Source organism: Antechinus flavipes, chromosome 5 (genome assembly GCF_016432865.1).
Source record: "Antechinus flavipes isolate AdamAnt ecotype Samford, QLD, Australia chromosome 5, AdamAnt_v2, whole genome shotgun sequence".
Classification (NCBI taxonomy): Eukaryota; Metazoa; Chordata; class Mammalia; order Dasyuromorphia; family Dasyuridae; genus Antechinus; species Antechinus flavipes.
Genome location: NC_067402.1, coordinates 20,502,334 through 20,524,913, shown reverse-complemented (window position 1 = coordinate 20,524,913; position 22,580 = coordinate 20,502,334). Strand labels below are relative to the sequence as shown.

The following is a 22,580-nucleotide window of genomic DNA, read 5'->3' as shown; positions in this document are numbered from 1 at the left end:
ACAGATGCTTGTTACCCTTCCCATCTGGCGAGGGGAGAGCAAAGTCCAAGGCTGCCGCCGGGGAGCGGGGAGGCCGCACAAAGGGCGGCCGGCCAAGAGAGCGGGCCTCCGGGCCGCTCGCCTGGAACCCAGCCAGGGCCCCACCAAGCGCTCCTCAGAACGCCGCGCTCATAGGTGACTTATTTGGACTCCTGCCCCCCCCAGGAGGGGTCCTAAGGGCCGGCCCGAGACGAACACGCTAAGGAGGGGGTCCCTTACAAAGTCCACCGCTGGTAACAAATTTCCTTTCTCTTCTCAATTAAGCTGGGTTACAGCTGCCCCTGGAGCGCGCAAATCCAGTGAGTCGAAGTGCCCCCCGGAAGCCCCCTGCAAGTACAGCGCCCCGACATACAGAAATCAGCACCGAAAAGGAGAGCAAACTGTCGCTCCCAACGAATCCAGGGAGAAGCAGCCACGGCCGGAGGCCGGTGCCCACCTTCACCGGCTGCTTCCGAGGCCCCCCCTTAGAAGCGTGTCCTGCTGTTAAGTGTATACTGCCACCACGTGGTGGGGACCTCTTTCCAGGGCTTCCTCCGCAAGCCGAGGCAGATCGCACCCGAGGGAGGCTCTAGGTCCGGGGGCCGAACCCGCTGCGGTCGGGGATTCCCCGGACTCACCTCACATACATGGCATAAAATCAGAGCCATAAGATCCCAAACAAAACCAACCCTGCTGAAAGAAACAATTGCCTGATGCAGGCTGGGAAGCCTGCTCGGGACTCCCGGAGAGCCAGGTCCCAAAGGACTGGCAGGGAATTCTGCAGCCAGGTTTACTTCTTTAAGAACAAAGCCGGGGCCACCGGGACCTCGCGGAATCTGCACTCAGGGCTCCCCTGCCTCGGACAGCGCCCACTCAGGAAATCCTCAGAGGAAGGAGGGGCCCGTGTGGAGGCTGGCCAACCACAGAACAACCCCCTTGGAAGCAGCTGGCTTACCGGGACACACTCCCCGTGCCCCGGGACGCCGGCTCCCCTCTGCTCGGCTCCCCCCCGCCCGAGGACACCAGCTCCCCCCTGCCCCGGCCTGAGGACGCTGGCTCCCCCCCCTGCCCAGGACGCCGGCTCCCCCCCCCCACCTGGGGACGCTGGCTCCCCTCTGCTCGGCTCCCCCCCGCCCGAGGACGCCGGCTCCCCCCTGCTCGGCTCCCCCCTGCCCAGGATGCCGGCTCCCTTCCAGCTTGGCTCAGCCATTCCTCTTGGCTGGGGGTGCTAGTTCGCCCTCCCCCAATAATTTCCCTTAAAGCCCTCTCGGGGTCCGGACCTTTCCCAGCACCGTCTCCCTGTGATACCAACATCCAGGGGACGCAGCCAGGACAAAGCGGCCGAGACCAGGCTTCCCGGGCCCAGCGACCCAGCTGAGGAAGACTCCTCGGGACGACATCGCCACAATCCTGCGACCTCGGGCCTGGCCAAAGTGCCGCTCGGCCCAGATGGGGAGTCGTCCCATCCTGCCCCGACCCCCACTGCCTGGGACGCCGGCTCTTCTCCTTCTGGATCCACGAGTCTAGGAAACCTGCCTTTTTCCGAAAGGTGACCTTGCAGGCGAGTCGGCCACATTAAACAGCTCCCTCTGCAAATGACCCTTGGCAGAGTGTCAGCGAGCCTCCATTTCAGCAGGTGGAGTGAACAAGCCCTCAAATGGGAACCCCACAGCCAGTGGACTCCAAGCTCTGGGCCCTTAGCTGTCACTCTGCGGCTCGGTCTCCCGTGTTCCAAATATGGGCCTTGGGGACCAGACCGTCCCCGAGGCGTCCTCCCGGTGACCCTACAATTCTCTCCATGGAAGGAATTCTTCCGCCAAGGGATCCCCCTTCGGGGACTTCTGGCTAACTTACTGTCACAGGATGGAGGCTCCGAGGAGGAAGGGGAATTAATTCCAGGCTGTCCCCTCCACCCCGATCCCTCAGTGCCCGACCACGGCCAGGGGAGAAGCTTCTGAGAACGTCAAGAAGCCAAGGACGCGGGCAAAAGTCTCACGCTTACAAAATGTTCACGGCGGCATTTTCTGTCGTAATGAGGAGACGGAAACGAGATGGACGCTCGACTGCCGGGCGACCAACAAACGGCGGTAAAGGGGATTTTATTGTTTAATCGCAAGTACCAGTGAAGGGCTCGGAGAAATATGGCGGGATCTCTTCCAACTGATCCACGAGAACAACTTGTGAGACGACCACAGGGTTAACATTCAATTCATTTTAATTAAGCACCTACTATGTGCCAGGCACTGTACCAACAGGAGAGGAAAGGCCATACACACCCCTCAGAACTCTGACCAAAGCAGCAAAAATCAGAACCTCAAAAAGCTGTGCCCTCCGGAGCTGTCAGACAGGTGACAAAACCAGGGTGTCAAGGCCAATGGGTTCACTCCTTTTCCCCATCTATACATGTTTCTTTTTCTTTTTTTCTTTCTCTCTCTCTCTCTCTCTCTCTCTCTCTTTTTTTTGGCTGAGCCAATTGGGGGTAAGTGACTTGCCCAGGGTCACACAGCCAGGAAGTGTTAAGTGAGGTGAGATTTGAACTCAGATCCTCCTGACTTCAGGGCCGATGTTCTACCCACTGCACCATCCAGCTGCCCCACACATATTTCTTAAAGACAGGATTTCGACTTGGAAGGAGAGAAGGCAGGGCAGGCAACAGCGCCAGCCCCAGCTCTCCCCTCTCCCACCCAAAACATCAAATAAAAATTCCTGAAAGAAAAAAATTACCAAAGGGGACACAAAGAGTGTTACTAACATACTCAATTCTGCAGTGCCGGAAACAGAGGGCTGAATCTGGAGCAAGAGACCCCGAGCGGAGGCCGTCTGCTCTCGGGACGGGGACCCCCCGCCCAGCCCCGCACCTCATTTCCATGGAATATCAAAGGAGTCCTAAACTAGCTCGCCATCATCTCCGTCACCTACCCAGCTAGCAAAGGGTACAATAATGGGGTGGGGGGAAGGAGAACGGGGAGGGGCTTTGTAGGGACTTCATTTACAATTCAGAATGGGAAAAACTCCCCGAACTCCTTCATTTTCCATTTCCAAGGTGAAGAAACACTGTTTCCTGTGATATCACTTATTACACCATCCCTTATTCCCCCCATTTTTTTCTGTCTCTCTCCATCTCCATCTTTCTCTACCTCCGTCTCCCTCTCTCTCCTCCCCCATTTTCCCCACAAAACAGCCCACCCCAAGGTAAGCCCCTTGGTGTTATTCATCTTCCACGGGCATTTTCTGAAAGCCAAACAAGCCCTCCTTCCTCAGTGGGAACGGGGAGGGGTGGGCCGGATCTCGTGGCCGTTCCCACCGACATCTCGGGCGGCGAGAAACAGGCCGGCAAGTCGCAAACCCGAGGACTTGGGGAAAGGCTCTCCGGCCCCCTGTACAAACATCTGCACCACAGGAATTCCCGGGGCTCTCAGACCCCTGCCCCCCCCCCAGAGGGAAGAGCCCTGGCTACTTTCAAAGGGAGGTAGGGGCCGGGCAGATGTTCAGAACCTTCCCCTGGGATCCGCCACAATCAGCCGGTAGCTGATGAATGGACCCCGGGGTTAAACTCTGACCTGAGTGAGTGACAATGCTTGCCTGGTCAATGGCCGGCGCTCCTGGCCTCCCTGCCTGGCTTATCCTCCCACCCACCTTTCTTCCCTTCCCCAAATTTCCCCGGCCGGAGCTCCACACAAAAGCCGCGGAATGCAGAGGGCACCTCGGGGCCTCCGTGTCGGGGGGCGCACTTTTTGTGTGGGGAAGTCGCTCTGAAGAGATGCAAATAAACGGGCAGAAACGAGGGCCCCGACCCCCAAGGGGTCAAAACTGGGGGACGGTTTGCAAAAGCCCAGGCACAAAGCGGCAGCCCCGGGAATGATGGGTCCCAATCGCTAATAAGGAAAATGCAAACTCAAGCATCCCCGTCCGTCCTCATACATCACCAAGTGACAGAGGGATCCAAGTCGGAAGCAGAGCTGGAGGGCTGACGGGAAGGCAGCACACTGACACCCCGTGGGGCAGCCGGGAGCTGGTCCCGCAAGTGCCCGGAAAACTATCTGCGGAGAAACCCACGTACGGTTCTGCACCAGAAATCCTGTTACTGAGCACGCGGCCCAGGGAGCCCAGGGACGGACACAAAGTCCCACCGACCCTCGAGTGTTTCCAGTGGAACGATCCGGGCTGAAGGAACCTGGAACCGTCAGCTCGGGGACGCCAAACTCTGGCTGGGAACGCGACATCCCAGGCTCCGTACGAAGGGAGTCGCAGAAATGGGAAGAGGAGCAAAGGAAGCGGACCTAGAATCACGTCCTCCGTGGCTCTCGGACCGTCTGAGTAACTACCGCTACCTGCAGTGACCCCCGCCTCCTCTCAGAGAAACGGACGGCAAAAGATGCATCCCCCAGCCAGCGGGTGACCCTGAGGACCATCAGTCCACGGTGCTCCCTCCTGTAAAGGAGTCCACGGTGCTCCTGTGACACGGGGAGAGAGGCTTACGGGAAAACGATCTGAGAAGGCGAGCAAGTGAGCGCGCGCGCACACACACACACACACACACACACACACTCACACACACAATGGCCACCTGCGTTCAAACCTTCCAAGAGCAGGCCCTGGGCGTTGCCTCGCACAGGGGCCAGTCCGGCTCACCTTCCCTCTCCCTTCTCCTTGCCCTCTCCGGGGAAACGCGGCCCCCAACCGGCCTGGCTGTCCCGGCCCTGCCTCGTAAATCCTCGCAGGGAGCGGCTCCGGAGACCGGCCGCGCTGGGTCCTCCCCGGCCACGGGCCACCTCACCAAGTGGCAGTAAATCAGTGCTCCTGTCTGTTAGTGAGCGCACGTCTCAAACTCACGGCCACCTGAACGCGGAGCCTGCCGAGGAGTGCATTAGAAGATAAAACTAACCTTGGGAAAAACGTGTGTCAGTAATGTTCAATGTCTTTTACACACACACACACACACAAACCCTGAGCGGACACACACAGCAGGGCTCAGGGGAAGGAGCCTTTTGTACGACAACATTTACAGCAGCTCGTTCTGGGGGAGCCAAGAACTGGAAACGGAAGGGATGCCCCCCCCCCCCCCGGGGGGCCGGCCGAGCGGACCGTGCTGTGAAGGCACGGAAGCGAGCAGGAGAACTTCGGAAAGGCTCCGAGGCTTCTGGGAACCGATACAGATTGCAACGGGCAGAACGCGGAGGCCCCCGTACGCAGCAACACTGTACCACGGGCACCTGCGGGACTTCCCGGCCATACAATGTCATCGTCCTCTCAAAGGGCTCCAGAGAAAGAAGCTCTCCGCCCGGTGGGATCCCAAAGCCGGTGTCCCCTGCTTTCTGTCCTTCCAAATCTTCCACAAAGCAACTGAGGTGGAAACGTTTCATGGGACTGCACAGATTCCTTACTGTTTCAGCAGAAGGGAGGGAAAGAATCTGGGACCCCAAACTTTAAAAAAAAAAACGAATGCTAAATATATATTTTACCCTGTGTCACAAATATTGGATTGTGGCGGGGAGGGGGGATCTGAAACACAAGCCAACGCAAGGGTCAGTGTCGTCACACTATCTGTGCAAAAGGGGGAGGGAGCAGCAGCAGGAAAGGCCCAAAGGGCCGGAGAAGGCCCAGAAGCCAAAGAAAAGTGACGGGCTCGGCCCTTCAGTGGTCAGGGGCCAAAGAGCAGGTTTGCCCGACGGCGCCGTCGAGGGCATCGAGAAGTGCACATGTTTTCAAAATAAAAAGCTTTAAAAAACCTGGGGACAGCTGGTGGCGCAACGGGCAGAGCATCAGCCTTGAAGTCAGGAGGGCCTGAGTTCAAATCTGGCCTCAGACACTTCACACTTCCTGGCTGTGTGACCCCGGGCAAGTCACTTAACCCTAAATGCCTCAGCAAAAAAATAAATGATAAAATAATAATAATAAATGCTTGTTGATTTGTTAACATGGGGGCTACAAAGTATCCTTCAAAGCTTCAAATATATAAACGTCATGATCGCCTCCCCCACCAGCACCAGGGCCCCCACCTCCCCGGCCACTCTCCCACGGCCCCCACCCTGGTCCGGGAACTAACGCTACCTGGCCCACGACTCTCGGTTTTAACCTCTAAAACCCAGACCTGGGAGGCCAGGAGGGAAGCGCGCCCTCCCGCTGCACAGGGAGAGCGATGGGAAATCCCGGCCATGATCCCAAAGCCCCGGGTCCTGACCGACCGCAGCATTTCCAAGCCTCAGCAACCCCTCAGTGCCGCGGAAGGAATTAGTTCCGTCTTCCAGTTGTTAGGAGGCTCAAACGAGGGAGTGGATCCCCAACAGTGGAGCACTGAGCCCCCCAAGCGGAGGGCGGCCCCTTCTCCTACCCCGCGGCCAAGCTCCGCACCCGCCTCCCATTCTCCAGGATCTGCCCCGACCATCACCTGGTGTCCTCAGCTCAACGTCATCCCCCCCTCCTCCAGGAGGCCTTTGCTGCCTCATCCCGGCCCTCTCAGGAGCGTCTCCCCCACCCCAGGAAAACAGAGAAAGAAATAAGTGAATGAATAAATAAATGGGAAGGAGGGAAGGAGAAAGGGAGGAAAAGAGGGAAGGAGAAAGGGAGAAAAGGAGGGAAAGGGGGGAAGGAGGGAAAGGGGGGAGAGGGGGAAGGAGGGAGGGAGGGAGGAAGACTTGCCTCAGAGCATTCAGAAATACTCCAGCTCCCACAACAGAAGCTTCCTGGGGACAGGGCAGTTTTCAGGGTTTTTTCTCTAACATCCTCCCCCCCCCAAAACAAAGCGTCTAAGAGGGAAATAATAATGCCAATAGCATCCCAAGGCCAGAAAAACTTCGGGGGGGGGGCACTGTCCACAACTCAGCGGAGGTGAGGAGCGGGCAAAGAGAGAGGCAAGGTTGGGCGGAACCCCAAAGGCAGGAGGCAGCAAGGCCTGCTCCAACCAGGCAAAAGCAACCTCCTGCGGGCTCTGCTCCTTTAATTGCCCTAATTTACAGTTAGGAGATTTTTCCCAGATGCATTTGATGATGATGATGATGATGAGACTGAGAGGGGAGAACTTATGCTGAAGGCCACAGCCAAGGCCAAACAATGAGAAGCTGGAACCCCACAGGCTCTCGCCCTCCTTGGGTCCTGGCCCCTTTCTAAACACAAATATCTCGCCAATGATCAAATTTTAAAACAATTCCCGGAGCCCCAGCTTAAGAACCCCTGGCCTAGACACCTGCCCCAGAAGCCTTTGCTCCAACCCTGCCATTATCCTTTAACAATGAGCTTTTAGATCCAGCCCTGGAGGGCTCGCAAAGAGCTTTACAGCCAGGGTTGCCTCCGCAGCCTCACCCACGGCCGATTCCTCCCATTTCATAGATGGGTTCCCGGGGCTGGCCCACGGCCACACAGCTGAGAGGGCAGAGGGAAGGACTTTCTTTCCCTCCAAAGCCCAAACTCTGAGCAGAAGCGTTTTCCGGCACCTGATCCTTGCTCCCCATTTCTCACCACATCAAATGAAACGGGACTGATGGGCACTAAGCAGAGTGCTCCATGCCAGGGGAGTGCTCCATGCCAGGGGAGTGCTCCACGCCAGGGGAATGCTCCATGCCAGGGGAGTGCTCCATGCCAGGGGAGTGCTCCATGCCAGGGGAGTGCTCCATGCCAGGGGAGTGCTCCATGCTTCCCCCACCGCTCTCTCACTCAGTTGGGGTCATCTTTAACCTCAGATGAAAGCTAGTCCTTCCAATTCCCGGATCCCAAGGCCCTCCCCGCCCCCCCCCCCCCCCAGACCTTCAGCTTCCTCAGTGACCTGGCCCTCCTCTCACTGACCCCAGCCGGACATTTAGCATCGAGTAGCACCCTTGCATTTCTCAGTAGCAGCTGCCACAGCCTGGTCTTTTTCCGAGACCATCCCGGCCCCTCTCCCCCGGCTCCCCCGTGGCTCTGGAACCCTAACCGTATCCGGGCTGCTGTGAGGGCCGGCAGGGGGTGGGGCATCCCCCCCATGGGTGGTCATCCTCTAGCAGAGCAGCAGCTCCTGGTGGGCAAGGCCTGGCCGCAGCTCAGCCCAGTGCTTCCGGACGGGACCAAGAAGGGCTTTTCCTTCATTTACTCGCTCATTTGGGGTGTGGTGATAACAGAAACTCCTCTGGAAGGGAGACCACTCTCTCAGCTCGGACCCCAAACAGGGCCCCCAAGAGGCCGTCTGGTCCCCCACGGAGGCAGAGGGCGAGCCGGGGACACAGCTCCCTCTGGGGAGGCAGCGCCCACAGGACAACGGACGGGGGCCGGGTCTTGGAATCGGGAAGTCCCGAGTTCAAAACCCACCTCAGACACTCGCTGTGTGGCCTGGACAAGTCACGTAATCCTGTCTGTCCCATCTCTAGAAGGAGCTGGAGAAGGAAATCTGCCAAGAAAACGCCAAATAGGGTCAAGGAGGGGTGGACGCGCCCGAAAGGCCCGAACAACATCCTTCCTAGGGCAGGACTACGAGACGAAGAGCCTCGGACGAGGGCGTTCGGGCCCACGGCCGGTCCCAGTGCCTTGTGGCCCATGTGCCGGCCCCGACTCCCCAGGGGCCCAGTCCGGGCTCTCCGCTGCCGGGCCGTGTTTTATCGGTTATTAGAAAACAGCCCCCACGCTGGGCTTAGGAAAGTGACCAAAAACCCCGAGAGGGTTTGCTAACGAGCCCAGGCCGCCAACCACAGCATCGTGGGATCGGAAATCCCAATTTTATGGAACAGAAACAACTTCAAGCAGTTTTTAATCTCTCCCCGTTTTCCTTTTGCTCTGATTTTTCTCTCCCAACATGATCCATAAAGATGTGTATTAAAAGTAAACAAACCTGGGGGCAGCTGGGTAGCACGGGGGACAGAGCCTGAAGGCCTCAGACACTTCCTGGCCGTGTGACGCTGGGCAAGTCACTTAACCCCAATTGCCCCAGCAAAATAAATAAAAATAAATAAATACTTACTTACAAAAAAACTGGAGAAAAAACAAGGGGAAGGAAGGGCATTAAGGCCGAGGGAACTGTGGGGAGAGATAGTGGCCAGCAGACTTGAGGGACCAGGGAACAGCAAGAGGTCGTGTAAAAAGCAGCAGACGTCCGATGCACCTGGCCCTTCCCATGGCTGAGGAGGACTCGGGGGTGTCGTGGCAGCCAAAAGCTGCCCCCACCCCCGGAACTGGGCTTACTGGTCAGAGGAATGCTCAATTATGGCAACAGTGGATTGATTTCAGTTCCTCAACAACAAACTCAATTCATCTGAAGGAGCCTTTATTAAGTGCCCAGGACATACAGGGCGCTGGTATATGCTGGGGTCAGAGAAAAGGGCTGGCCCTCAGGGGGCTTCCCTCCTCCTGGGGGGGAGCACAGGGTACACAGAAGCACAGACCGTCACAAAGCGATGACGAGGCAGGTGCTAAAGGGCCGAAGGGGAGAAGGCAGAAGCCCCCCCACGTGCCCGAGAGGACCCCGAGCAGGCTCTGAAGCCCCCAGACCATCCACAAGGATGAAAGTCTCCGTGGCTTGCCCCGGGGCATGGGATTTCTCCTGCCCTCTTCTCCAGGGAGCTCCTGGGCCCGGCAGCCACCGGGACCTCGAGCAGACACTCTTAGAAAATTAAACTCTGGGGCCCAAGTGGCCGCCCAGGAGGGAGTCAAAGGTCACCCGAGGCGGTAGGGATCACTGGTTTCCCAGCCGCTCCCAAGGCCCGGAGCCGACCTCCCCAGTCCTAACAAGGGGGCAAATAAGGAAAAATCCCTTCTAAGACCGGGATCGCCATCTCCGTAAGGATCTAGATTTCCAAAGACACAGAGGAGGTTCTCTCCGGGACGCACAGGCTCCCCTTTGTCTCTGGCCGAGACTCTGGGAGCGAGAGCCGAACCCAATCTCCTCTGTCTGTGTTTTCCGGCTCCTCGTGGGGGGCTCTCCTGCTCGGTAGGTGGGCTGTGTAACCGAGTCCTCCTCTCCCTAAAACAGTGGGAAACATTGTGCGGAGGAGAGCGCCGGGTAGCCGGCCGGGGCGGTTTTCGGTTGCCCTGCGGATGAGGGTGGATGGGCAGGTGGATGGGAGGGGGGGGGGGGGCGCCCACCAACAGCAGAGCCCGGGAATCCCAGAGCCCGGCTCCCAGCACTAAGCCCCCCCACGTGGTCCTAAATTACCTAAACTTTGTCCCAGGACCGTGAACTGTTGGGAATTAGATAAAGAGAATCACCAACGTTGAAACTTTATTCAATTATTACACCTTCCTCCTCATTTCTCCAAGAACTAGACCACCAGGAGACATGTTTTTCCGACAAGATACACAATACGGATGCAGGAGAGAGGAAACGCTTCCTAAATACGGCTGCGGAGGCTGCTGGGTACCTCAGGCAAGGCCCCCGAATCCGGGCCGGCTGACCACTTAAACAGCCGCGCCCTGCGGAGGGAAATCGAGGCAGAATAGTTCGGCTGTGTTCCAGCCGTGGCTTTGGAGGCCAAAGCCAGAAGTGGGGCAGCCAGTCAGAGTCGGGACTCAGGTCTCAGTTAGAATCCCACCCGACAGCACTGGGTGGCTGCGGATCGCTGGCCAGGGCACAGTCTCTCTAAGCCTCAGTCTCCCCAGCTATAACGTGGGGGGGTGGGAGGGGTGTTGTTCCAGATGCCTTTTAAGGACATGTCCTGAGATCTTTGGGTCTGCACTTGGGGTTCCCCGGCAGCAGGGAGTCCTGAAGTTCCCTTTTATTGTTTCGTCCAGTCCTTTTCAGTCACGTGTGCCCCTTCATAACCATTTGGGCTTTTCTTGGCAAGGACATTTCAGCTGGCCATTTCCTTCTCCAGCTCATTCTGCGGGGGAGGAAACTGCAGTCCACAGGTTAAGGGACTTATCCAGGGTCCCTCAGCCAGCAAGTTCTAAAGCTGGATTAGATATGAATTCCTGGCGCCAGGCCCACAGTACCCGGCATGGGGGCTTCTGGGTCTCAGAATCTGTGACCTGGGGAGGGGGGGGAGGGGAGAGACAGGGAGGAGGGTGGGGACGGAGGAGGAGGAGGGCCTTCTTCAATCCCAGCACACATCTGGAGCAGCTGGGCCCACCCATACAGGTACCTAGTCCCCCTACAACCACCAGGCATCCCTTCAGACAAACCGAATGTTGTTACTCCTGTGGCCACTTAAGGCCCACAACAAAACCCAAGAGCCTCCAGGGGCACCATAAAAGCCCCCAAACAGCCCACCCCGAGCTGTTTTTTCTTACCCAGAAGACACCGGGCCTTTATTGGGCCAAGCGCACCAGATACCACTCCCCTAAATCTAGCTGGTAACCAAGTAAACAAGATATTTAAATTTTTAAATCCCCTCCCTGGGCCAGAAAAGCCCCAAAGGCCGGTTAATTCAAGTAGAAGGCTTCTCCTTCTCTGCTTGGGGCCGCCCACAGGATTAATTCAACTCCCCTTTCCCGGGGAGGGTTTTTCTGACCCCGGTCTCACAAATGCTAATGAGGACCTGGACGGCAGAATCCAGCCCTCCCGCTTCCGGGACCAGCTGGGAAATGGGTGTTTCTGAAGAGAGAATATCCCGGAGAACGGGAGCCCAAAGAGGAAAGTGGCAGCTCTGGAGGGTACCAGAGGGAGGGAGGCTGAGGGCTGGCGCCCCGGCCAAAGGGGACAATGGGGGGAGCAGGGGACATTTTGGGGGGTTACAGAGGGCATTCTTTTACCATCAGGGAAAGGCCTTTAACAACTCCCAGCATCCTCCCGGGCGGACGGCCCCAAGGGTGAAGGCTAAACCTGGTCATGAGACCCACCAGTCTAGCTCAGGGCACCCGGGGAGGGCAGGGAGGCAGCAGGGGACAGAGGAGACACAGGGGGAGGGGCCGGCGGGGGGAGCTCGCTGGGCAGCAGCAGGGGGGCCTCTAGGCTGAGCCATCTTCGGGCCCCACCAGGAGAGAAACAAAGGCTGGTTAAAGTCGGGGGGCCTATGAGAGGTGGGGGGCTCCCGGGGCTCCCTCGCTCTCCTCCCAGAGAACACAGCGGCCTCCCGCCAACCGGCGTCTGCTCCACCAGTCATGTAAAGGTGTTTTACAGAAAGCCGGGCTGATAGTTACTGGCCAGAGCGGCAGGCAGATAACGCCCTTGAGAAAGGGGGGAGGGGGTGATCCTGGGGCTGGGGGCCAGGAGGGGGATTCGGGAGGGAAGGGGAGACAAAGTACAGGAAACTGCGCCCAGCTAGATAGGGCAGCTGGGGGAGGGGCGGTGGGCCTTTGAAATGCTAATCAGTGGGGGCGGGATGCCCCCTCCCCCGCAAGGGAAGCCTGCAGCCCAAAGCCCCAGCATCACGTGGTTGGGGCCACTGATCAGGCCAGCCCCCTCCCCCCCTCTCCCCAGCCAGCGCCCCTGACTTAGGGGTTCAAACTCAGACTTAAAAAAGCAAAGAAACCCCCTGGGAGGGGCAAATGCGGGATAAGGGCAGTGGCTGGCAAGGGGGCAGTCCGCCACAGCTCAGGGGCCAGAGCCCCTCCTCTGAAACAGCCCGCCTACCCCCCCTCCCCGGTCTGGCCCCGCCCTCCCGAGCCTGGCCCCGCCCCCAGACACCCCGTACCCACCCCGCCCTGATGGCCGGAGGAAGGGCAGAGGCCCGTGGTTAAGGCCCGAATTACCCAGACAAGCCCTGCTTCAGTTCTGGTCTCCCAAGGGCCCGTTCTGTGGGAGGCTCCTAAGGGCGGGGGTCCCTGCCAGCTGCTGGGGGGAGGGGGAGGAAGAGCATTCCCAGCCTTCCCTGCAAGGTCCTGGAGCTGGGGAGGGGAGGGCCCAGAGATCAGTATGATGGGGGGGAGGGGAAGGGGCGCGACGCTCACCCCAATGGCCCTGACCAGGGTGAAGATGCTGCAAAGGAGGGGCCAGAGGGGCAAGAGAGCCAGGAGGCCGTGCGGGCCCGAGGTCCCCGGGAGAGGGGGAGCAGCAGCAGGAAAGGCCCAAAGGGCCGGAGGAGGCCCAGAAGCCAAAGAAAAGTGCCGGGCTCGGCCCTTCAGTGGTCAGGGCCAAAGAGCAGGTTTGCCCGATGGCGCCGTCGAGGGCATCGAGGAGTTTTATATCTCCCAGGGTCCCGGGAGTCCCCTCCAGATGAGCAGAGAGACCGGAAAAGCTGCTGTGGTTTTCCCAAGACCACCAAGTACGAGCGGCAGAGGCGAGATCAGAACTCGTGCCTTAGTAACTTCGGCTCATCACCCTGAGCCCTGCTGAGGAAGGGGCCGCCGTCATTCCCATTTTACAGAGGGGGACACTGACTCTAAGATGACCCCACCTGCCCAGGGTCACAGCTGAGGGTCTGAAGCAGGATTTGAATTTGGGTTTCCCAGAGGTGAGAGGCCCAAGCTGGCCCCCGAGAGGGGGCTGCCATGGCAGGGAGTGGAGTGGGGGCCCCTGCGGGGCTGCCCTGAGGAAGGGGGGACAGGCGGCCATGACGCAGACTGGGCAGCAGGGGTGTGAGCGATGGGCGAGACGGGGCTGGTCCCCAGGAGCCTCCGCGAGGATCCCCCTGCAGAGAAGGGCTGGGGTCCATCCACTGGGGAACGGTCCTCGAATGTAACGGAATATTCTTACTGAGCAGCAGATTTCAGAGAGCCTGACAAGAACCGGTGCCGAGGGAAGTGAGCGGGACCGGGAGGCCGCTGTCCCCGGCAACAGCGAGCCTGTGTGAGGAGCCAGTGGGCTGGACGCGGCTGCTCTCAGTGATTCAGATTCAAGGCGATCCCCATGGGTTTGGGATGGCAAACAACAATCCCATCTGGAGGGGCAAAAAACCCTAAATGGGGTCACCAAGAACACAACACGACTCAAGGACAATAACAACACATGCTTGCATTATTCTCAGGCTCTGCTTCTCACGCACGGTAGAGGGAGCGCAAGTCCAACCTCACATTAACCGTGTGACTCTTGGTCATTTAACCTCTTTGCCTCAGTTTCCCCATCTGTAAGATCCAGAGGAATGTTAGCTGTAATTACTGGCTAGTAGCCCTCTCACCCCACCCCGATATTTCTGGTCCCCCGTAATCAATTAGCACCTTCCCCTGGGACTCCAGCTGGCACCTTCCCTCCCGGGCCCTCCTCCTTTCCAGGAATCCAAGCGCTTAATGACGTTCAGTCGTAGGCGATAAGCTCAAGCCTGCCTCAGCCTTTGGATCCCCTGCACACCCGACGCTTTCGAGAGGATCAGCACCTTGAGAGAAGCTTCTGTTGGGCGAGTTTCCCAAAGCGCTCTCTCCCGCTGCCCAGAGTTAAGGAAGGAGCATCAGTGTCCCCGTTTTACAGAGGAAGAAATGGGATCCGACCCCACAGGTGCCTATAGTTGTGAAAATGCAACGTGGTGAAATCCCGACCGGCCACAAGATGGAGGCGTTATCGCACCAGTCTTCCCTGTGAGAGGCGACCGCAGGAATCCTGTGGGCATTTATGGACTCGTGTGTGGACAACACGGTACAGAGCAAACCACTTTTTACAACAGGCCTTGGGGTGGGTGAGGAGGTATCTGTGTTACCCTCACAAGGCCCTGCCCTCAAGGTTGCCCTTTAGTCCCATAGAAAAGGAAGTAAATCCCGCACATCATTCATCTCAGCGACTCCTCCTGAGGAGGCTTCAAGGAGCACTCAGGGAGCACGGCGGGATGCCCAAGCTGCCCTTTCGGAAGGCCTCCGAGGCAGGCCCGGAGAACGGGCTCCGAGATCTCGGCTGATTCCTCGATCCCTTTGGCAACCTTGCTGCTCGCTGATGAAACAGCCGCCACCCCTGAAAGGAAGGGAAGCAGGACGCCCTCTGAATCCCGTCCGCTGCACGGAAACACCTGGGATCGGTGGCTTAAGTCACACTAGGAGGAATTCGCTTACTGCCGCCAAAACAATCGGGATTTCTAGGCTGACTCGTCTCTGCTCCAAGGACTCCTTCCAGGATGGAAAATGAAGAAGGCAAAGGAAACTGGAGGCTATTAGCCGAGGCTTCCACTCCACAGAGGATGCACGTCACCGGTCCCTTCCTTGCCGGGAGGCAGGGAAAGATGATCCAGATCCACAAGGTCCAATAGAGACAATGTAGGCAATGGAAATCTGGAATTGTATTCTAGAGCCTCTGCCCATCCAGCGGGAGCGGATGGCAGCCGACTACCAGGCAGGACAGTGGAAAGGAGGCCGGCTTTGGAGGGAGACACGTGGGCACTGAATGGTGCATACAGTCAGCTGGTTATTGGCTGGTTCTGATTAATTTCTTTTCTTTGTTATGAGAAAATAGACTCATTTGGCAAGGGGGGAGTGGGGACCAACAAAATTACTGTGATGGAAAAACAACAAGGGGTCAACTGGGCAAAATGACCTTCAATGCCCCTCCAGCTTTGCTTCTGACCCTACGCCATCACCATAACCCAGGCAGTAGCAGAGAGTCCACCTGGGGAGTCCCAAAGCTTCCAGGAGATGCGTTGTGGAAGGGAGTTAGAAGAGATCTTTGGACGCCGGTGTCAAAGGAGAATAGCAAGCTTCTCTTTCGGCCCCGCTGTCCCCATCCTCCCATTCCCTCTCTCCCCCAATACCCCCTACAATGCACCTTCCCCCCAAACCCCATCAACTACAATTGGGCCCAAATCTGAGACATGGCGCCTCTGATGAGTCCTGCCCTTGGCAATCCCCCGACTTTCCTTTCTTTCCCGAAAAAAGCAGCTTTCTGAATCTCTCGAAAGGTAAATCACGACATGAAGCCGGATTTTGTGAGTGTTCCAAGACGGCAGGCATATTTAATGCAATTTCTGGAAAAATAAGTCAAGAGTTGCTTCATTGAATAATGACTGTATATGAGCATTTTCTCTCACCTTAACCGACAGGGACATGGTAACTTTCAAATTATGATGACTTTTTGGGTAGAAATACAAGGTACCAGCCCCGGAACAAGGAACTTGGGTCCAAGTTCAAATCCAGCCTTAGACACTTAACGACAATCTGTGTGAGGTACATTGTCTTCCCCCTTCCCCCCTCCCCCGCAAAAAACAGAGAGTACAGCAGTTGGACTCAAGAAATCTGGTTTCAAATCCCATTTCTGACACGAGCCGTGTGGCTACGGCAAGTACTTCTCTGCCTCAGTTCTGTTTTCCATAAAATGGGGATAATAGCACCAACCTCATGATTATTAGGAGCAAATGGATATAAATTGTAAAATGTAAAAAAAATGGATGTAAAGTCCTTTGTAAATCTTACATATGCTCAGTAAATATTAACCAACATTATTTTTCTGAGTGTCTTGTCGCCCTGCTGAGACAGGATAGAAAGGAAGCTAGAGTTCATCTTCCGTAATTCCCATAGGATTCAAATGATTTGGCCAATTCCCTAGTGGATCGCTGGTTAAAAGATGTGAGCAAACAGTTCTCAAAAGAAGTACAAACCATTTACCACATAAAAACATTTCTGAGATTTTACTTGATACTAGCCAATTGGCAAAGATGACAAAAAAGAGAACAAGACAGGTTCTAATGATGTAGGCACTGTTGATGGAGCTACAAATTGGACGGCCAAGGTGGAAAATGTGTTTTGTTTTGTTTTGAATTTTGTTTTTTTGTTTGTTTTTCAAGGCAAGTAAACCACGCATCTCCCTCTGAACCACAGCTCTCTTCCAGGCACAAACCAAAAGAAAAAATTAACAAAAAAGGAAGGCTCCACATATACCAAAATGTCTATAGTAGTTATTTTCTTTGTCAATAAAATGCTAAAACAAAACTAATCGTTTGGGAAATGGCTAAACCAATCGCTGCATGGGAATGTAATGGAAGATAACTGCTATAAATAAGGATGGTGAGGAATACAAAAAAACATGGAAAAAGGGACCCGAACTGACGGAATTAAAGCAAGCAGAAGAAGCAGGAAATCAATCTCTACAACGACCACAACAGGCAAATAGGATGGAAACAAAATCAAAAAATGTAAGTAAAGCTCTCTCTTTAATTCACGATCGAGCTTGGCCCTGAAGACAAACTGGGTAAATGAACCTCCCTCTATTCTTTCCGGAGATGGGAGGCTCTGGGGATGGAACACCGAACAGACCTGTTGGACTCGGTAGATACGTGGGTGAGTCTTGCATGAAACTAGTGTTCTTTTCTCCCCCCTCTTTTAAATTATTTGTTTTAAGAATAGATCCTCTGGAAGGGGAAGGAGGGAGGGACATTTTGAGAAACAGAGATGGAGAAATAAAAGGAAGGGGAGTGAGGATGGAAGGAAGGAAGAGCTCAAAGATTGGTGATGGGGACGGTTTGTGTGGAATTCTCCACAAAGCACCTAAAGCAAGAGGGAATGTGGTATGGAGGGATTTCAATCCCAGTTCTGCTGGTTACTTCCAGTGTCAACTGAGCCTCAGTTTCCTCATCTGTTAAATGAGGTCAGGAGTATACAAGATGACCTTGGAGATCCCTTCCAGTCCTGGATGCTAAGATGAATTCTACCTGATGCTGCTGAAGAGCCGGGAAATCTGGGGGACCATCCTGAGCATTACTCACAGTCATGACTAATGTGCTCATTATGAAGCCAGAAAGTCCTGTTCCCATCTTGCCTCTGGTGATAAGTCGGTACCCAGAAGGTGCCCGCCTATGCAGGAAGGGGAGCTCCTTCCACAGGGAGGGGCTCCCTCCTACCCCTCGAGAGGGGCCTTCATAGTCACAGCTGGAATCTGGACGGGTTTGCAAGAGCACCACTGATTTCATTTGGGCCTTCTCGCGATCCTGTGTCCAGGGCAGTATTAAAGCAGAATTATCCCTCTTCGGGATGGCTCAGTAGTAAGAGCACTGGGGCGGGAATCGGGAGAACGTGAGTTCTGACCATTGGCTAGCTGGGTGACCATGGGTGAAACACTCACCCTGCCTGCCTCAGTTTCCTCATCTGGAAAATGAGCTGGAGGAGGAAATGGTAAAGCAATATCTCTACCAAGAAAACCCGCCATGGGAGCCTGAAGAGTTAGACATGCCTGAAATAACAGCACCCCCTTTTTACAAAGGGGGAAACTGAGGCTTTAAGTGACTTGCGGTGGGGTTACAGAGCTAATGAATGAGGGAGGCAGGACTTGATTCTGAGCCTGTTACCTACACTCCCAGCCTCGGCGACACATCTACTTTCACATGAATAAACTCCATCTGGTTCGGATGACAGTCCTTAGGGACAGAAGATGGGAGCAGATATTATAAAAGCCTGCTTTAGGGGGAAGGGGGGCCTGAATTTCAAATCTGCTGCTTACACAACACAGGACTTTAAGACATTCATTTAAGTTGTCTGGGGCTCAGTTTCAGACAACTTAAATGAACTGTGTCCATGACTCCCGTCTCCGACAGAAGATGCTGGGCCCAATTTCATCTCAGTCACTCCCCGTGGCCCGTGACAGAACAAACCCTTCTTGGCTGGGCTTTGGGCAAGGTGGGCTCCAGCCTGAAAATTGCCAGGATCGCTCTCTCACTCTAGACAACTCCATGCCTCCCTGCAGTCCCCCAAGAGTGAATCCAATCTTCTCTGGGCCTTCCACCTTCTGCTCTTCCTCCCATCCCCCCCAGCCATGTCCCAGCTGCAGCCTCCAGGCGTTCCCGGTGGGGACATTTTCTCTTTATGTTCCACCTGCAGTGGCCTGAAGACAGACAGTTCAGCAGCCAATCCTACACGGAGCTCTTCCTCCTTCCATTTTCTTCAATCCCCAGGACTTAGTGCTATTCCTGGTATGCAGCAGGCACTTAATACATGCTCACTGCTGTTGTTCTAACAACATTTCCACCTTTCATTTTGGAATCCGAATGGGAAACTTTCCCTTGTAATCGTATCTTTTTTTTTTTTTTTAATTAAAACAAGAATTTCTTCCCACTATCCTTTGCAAAGTATTAGAAACATAATTAGCCAAGCTCCAAGTTGTTGCCAAATCCTGTCCTTCCTGCCTCCATTTCTTACATGCATTTTGTCTCCACTCAATCAACAACAGCCTCAGTTTCTCTTTCTTCAGCCCCTTCCCTCCAATCCAACCTCTATTATAAGTGACCAAAGGGTTATTACTGAATCAAGCTATTCTCCTGGGTCTCTAACCACTCCACCACATTGCCTTACCAGGCATTTACCAAACACTTGCTGGATGAAAGTGAATAGCTGGTCCAATTTATAAACTCTTGGAGTAACGGATTTCAGTTACCAGAAATAAATTCTCCCCAGAGGTGACAAGTTTAAGTCATCACTGCAAGGAAAGGGAGGGAGAGAAGAAACAGCAAGGAGATTATGCCCATGCCCAGAAGCAGGTTAGCAGCCTAGTGGATGGCACTGGACTTGGAAGCCTTCGAATCCTGCTTCAGATACTTACTAGCCATGTGATCCTGGGCAAGTCATTCTACCACTCTCTCCCTCAGTTTCCTCACCTATAAAATGGGAATAATAATAGCACCTACATTTCAGGGTTATTATTAGGATCAAAGGAGATCAAATGAAAAATGTTCTACAAATTTTAAAGCACTATATAAATGACAGCCATTATTTTGGTCTAGAAAGTCGAGGGCTGCACCATACATCTCCCATCCCTCCGCCAGGAGTCTGTGGTCAAGTCTGGTGCCAAACTGCGGGAGATCGTTATAAAGTACACACATACACACTGTACCCAGCCACATCTTTGAAGAGTTTTAGGACATTAAAAACAAAAGGGGGGAGGCGATGGGACCGATGAGGAAGAACAAGGGATGGCTCCCAGTGCAAATAGAAGAAAAGGAGATTTCAATGTTCCTGCCATTTGATGGAACTCAAATGTTCCATTCACTTTTGGATGGTCCAGTTAATCCATTCCTGTTTTGAGAAAAAATCATTTCCAGGTCTTTATTGGTTCCTTCAGCTGTCATTTCCAGGAGGGAGGAGCTGGCTACATACACCATCCTCCATTTCTTTTTTTTTTTTTTTTTTCAATTCTCTTTGCTAAGGCAAGAGCAGAGGCCCAGATGAGACAGAGCAAGAACAATTCCCACAACTTCTGCATTTGGCTTGGCCGGGGCTGTTTTAGGGAGGAGACCTCGGAGAGAGCCATCCTGTTCCAGCTGTGACCAGTCCAAGCACCTCCTAGTAACTCAGCTCTCCATTAGCTGAAAGGCTGGGAAAGCCCCCGCCAGGATCATAAGGGAACTAGGTTGGTCGTGCAGCCCAACACCATCCATCCACTTACACAAATAGTAAGCATCGATAGCAAAATCTGAATCCAGCTCTTCTGCTTTTAAAGTCACTGTTCTCCCCACAACAAGTAGCCCCAATTAAAAACAAAGCCCCCCAGTCTCCTTTCACTTCCCTCTCTCCTTGACTCCACCCCCTCCTCCACGAGATGATGACCTTGGGGCCTGAGTCACCTTCATGCAGGGCTGTGACTACAGCTCCCAGTGTATCCACAACAGGGCCTTGAGATACCCAGAAATGGCAAAATGGCGGGGATTCTGATTCGTGCGTAAATTGGATTTAAGTGAAGCAGAGCTGAAAGTCAGCAGCCTGATTCTCTTCTAAAGCCACCATTGCCCAGTGACAGGACAGAGTCAAGGCGACTGATCGATGACTCGAGATGCAGTGGAGGATGACCTCGGTATCCTCTATGTGCTATGGACCCACCATCCCCCAAGGAGATCTGAACCAGCAAATACAAATTTCTTACATTTCCCCCAGTAACACTTGGGGCACAGGACAGGCCATTATCTGTTCCCACAGTCCTAAAAACAGGAAACAAAAGGCAAGTGTTTGTTTATTTTGTTTTTTAAAGGGGTAACTAAAAAATAAAAACAAGACCCAAACCAGGCCCAAATCAGGCAAGCTGCAGTCGCTGATTAATAAAAAAAAAATCTCCCAGAATTCTCAAGGATTGGCAGGGCATCCTGATCAATGCAACATGTGAAGAGAGTGGCAGGTCAAAAGGAAATGATTAATCCCATACAGAAACAGGCTAGATGGGCCTAGTCTGCTTTGCCCCGCTGTGCCCACCTCAAGAAACGGATGAAAAGACCCTCCTAGTAGAACCCAGTGGGCCCATCGGCTTCACTGAGGTCAATCTGCTTTTAGTCAAAGGGAACACCCAACTCAGATTTCCACAGGTTCTTTCCCCCCCCCCCCCCCCACTTCTAACTGAGAATGAGCTCCAAGATCACTTCCTAGTGAGCCCTTTGGCCACATCAGGAATAGAAATTGTCACAGAGAGGATCCTACCCCACAATGGGAAAGCTGTCAGGATCCCCCACTGCTTCTCCCCAAGATAATATAATTTTATTGAGAGAAAAAAGAAGGTTCTCATTTACATTTTTTCCAAAGTAGATACTTATTCTATTTAACACATTTTAAAAGACAACAACCATGTGTTAAGTACGTGTACACTGTACAAAATATTCCCTGCCCTCAAACAGCTTCAACTGAATTTGACTCAATGGTCTCCCCAGGAAAGCAAACCTCTTCCTCATCTCTGAGGCTCAGTTTTCTCATCTGTAAAATGAGCTGATTGGGAGAGAAGTCCTGGAGAAAAGAATGAAACAGCAGAAGGACGGATGGCTAACAGGCCAGAACCCTGTACATCATCATCCAAGAGTTCTCAGTGTGAGCTTCTTTTCGTCCCAAGGGAGGAAGGATTCAAAGTGCAGAGAGGTGGGGAGGAAACATGGCCATCAACAAAAGACAAAAGGTAGCAATAAAACACGAGGGCGTCCATGACTACCTCTCCTTCCCGGTATCTGAATGCTGACCATCAAAAATGGCGGCTGTAAGTTTTATCGACTCTTCTATAAAAACTGCCCATTTCTGGTACAACATTCCTGCCTCTTACTGGAAAAGGGGGCGACACGAGCGGGCTTTTTGGAAAATCAAAATAAAAAATGAGCCAACTGGAGAGAGAAATGAGAGAGAAGGAATTATGCAAAACAGGCCAGACACACTAGAAACAAGACAGGGGAAAGGCGACAACGTTTACTGATAAGATGTCTAAGTTCACCTGCCCCTGGACACCGTTTAATCACACACACACACACACACACACACACACACACTCTCTCTCTCTCTCTCTCTCACACACACACACACACGCACACACACACACAAATTCTGTGTCTCTGTATCTGTGTGTGCATCCAAGATGCTCCGTGCAATCCAGAATCACAGTTTGCTCATTACCCCCAGCCTCCCTCGAACTCTCCAGTCTCTTAAACAGCTAGTGGAAGAGGTCGCCATCTGTACTTGGCAACAGCCTTGCCCATGTTTCTGTTAAAAATCTTCCTCTTTATACAAATCATTCCCCAGTTGATAAATGGCCAAAAGATACGAACAGACGCTTTTCAGATGATGAAATTAAAGCTATCTAAAGTAATAGGAAAAATTGCTGTAAATCACCCTTGATTATAGATATGCAAATTAAGACTACTCTTAGGGACCACCTCACACCTCTCAGATCAGCAAAGATGACAGGAAAAGATAATGATAAACATTGGAGGGGATGTGGGGAAACTGGGTGCTAATGCATTGTTGGTGGAATTGTGAACCGATCCAACCATTCTGGAGAGCAGTTTAGAACTTTGCCCAAAGGGCTAGAGAGCTCTGCATAATCTATGAGTCAGCAGGGTCATTACTGGGCCCGTATCCCAAAAAGA

The 22,580-nt window shown here is 54.1% G+C and overlaps 1 protein-coding gene across 1 annotated transcript in view; it reads right to left on the bottom strand.

Moving 5' to 3' along the window:
• The window catches only part of TRIM71 (tripartite motif containing 71), an 85,084-nt gene that overhangs the window by 20,529 nt on the left and 41,975 nt on the right, over nucleotides 1–22,580 (bottom strand). The window lies entirely within an intron of this gene.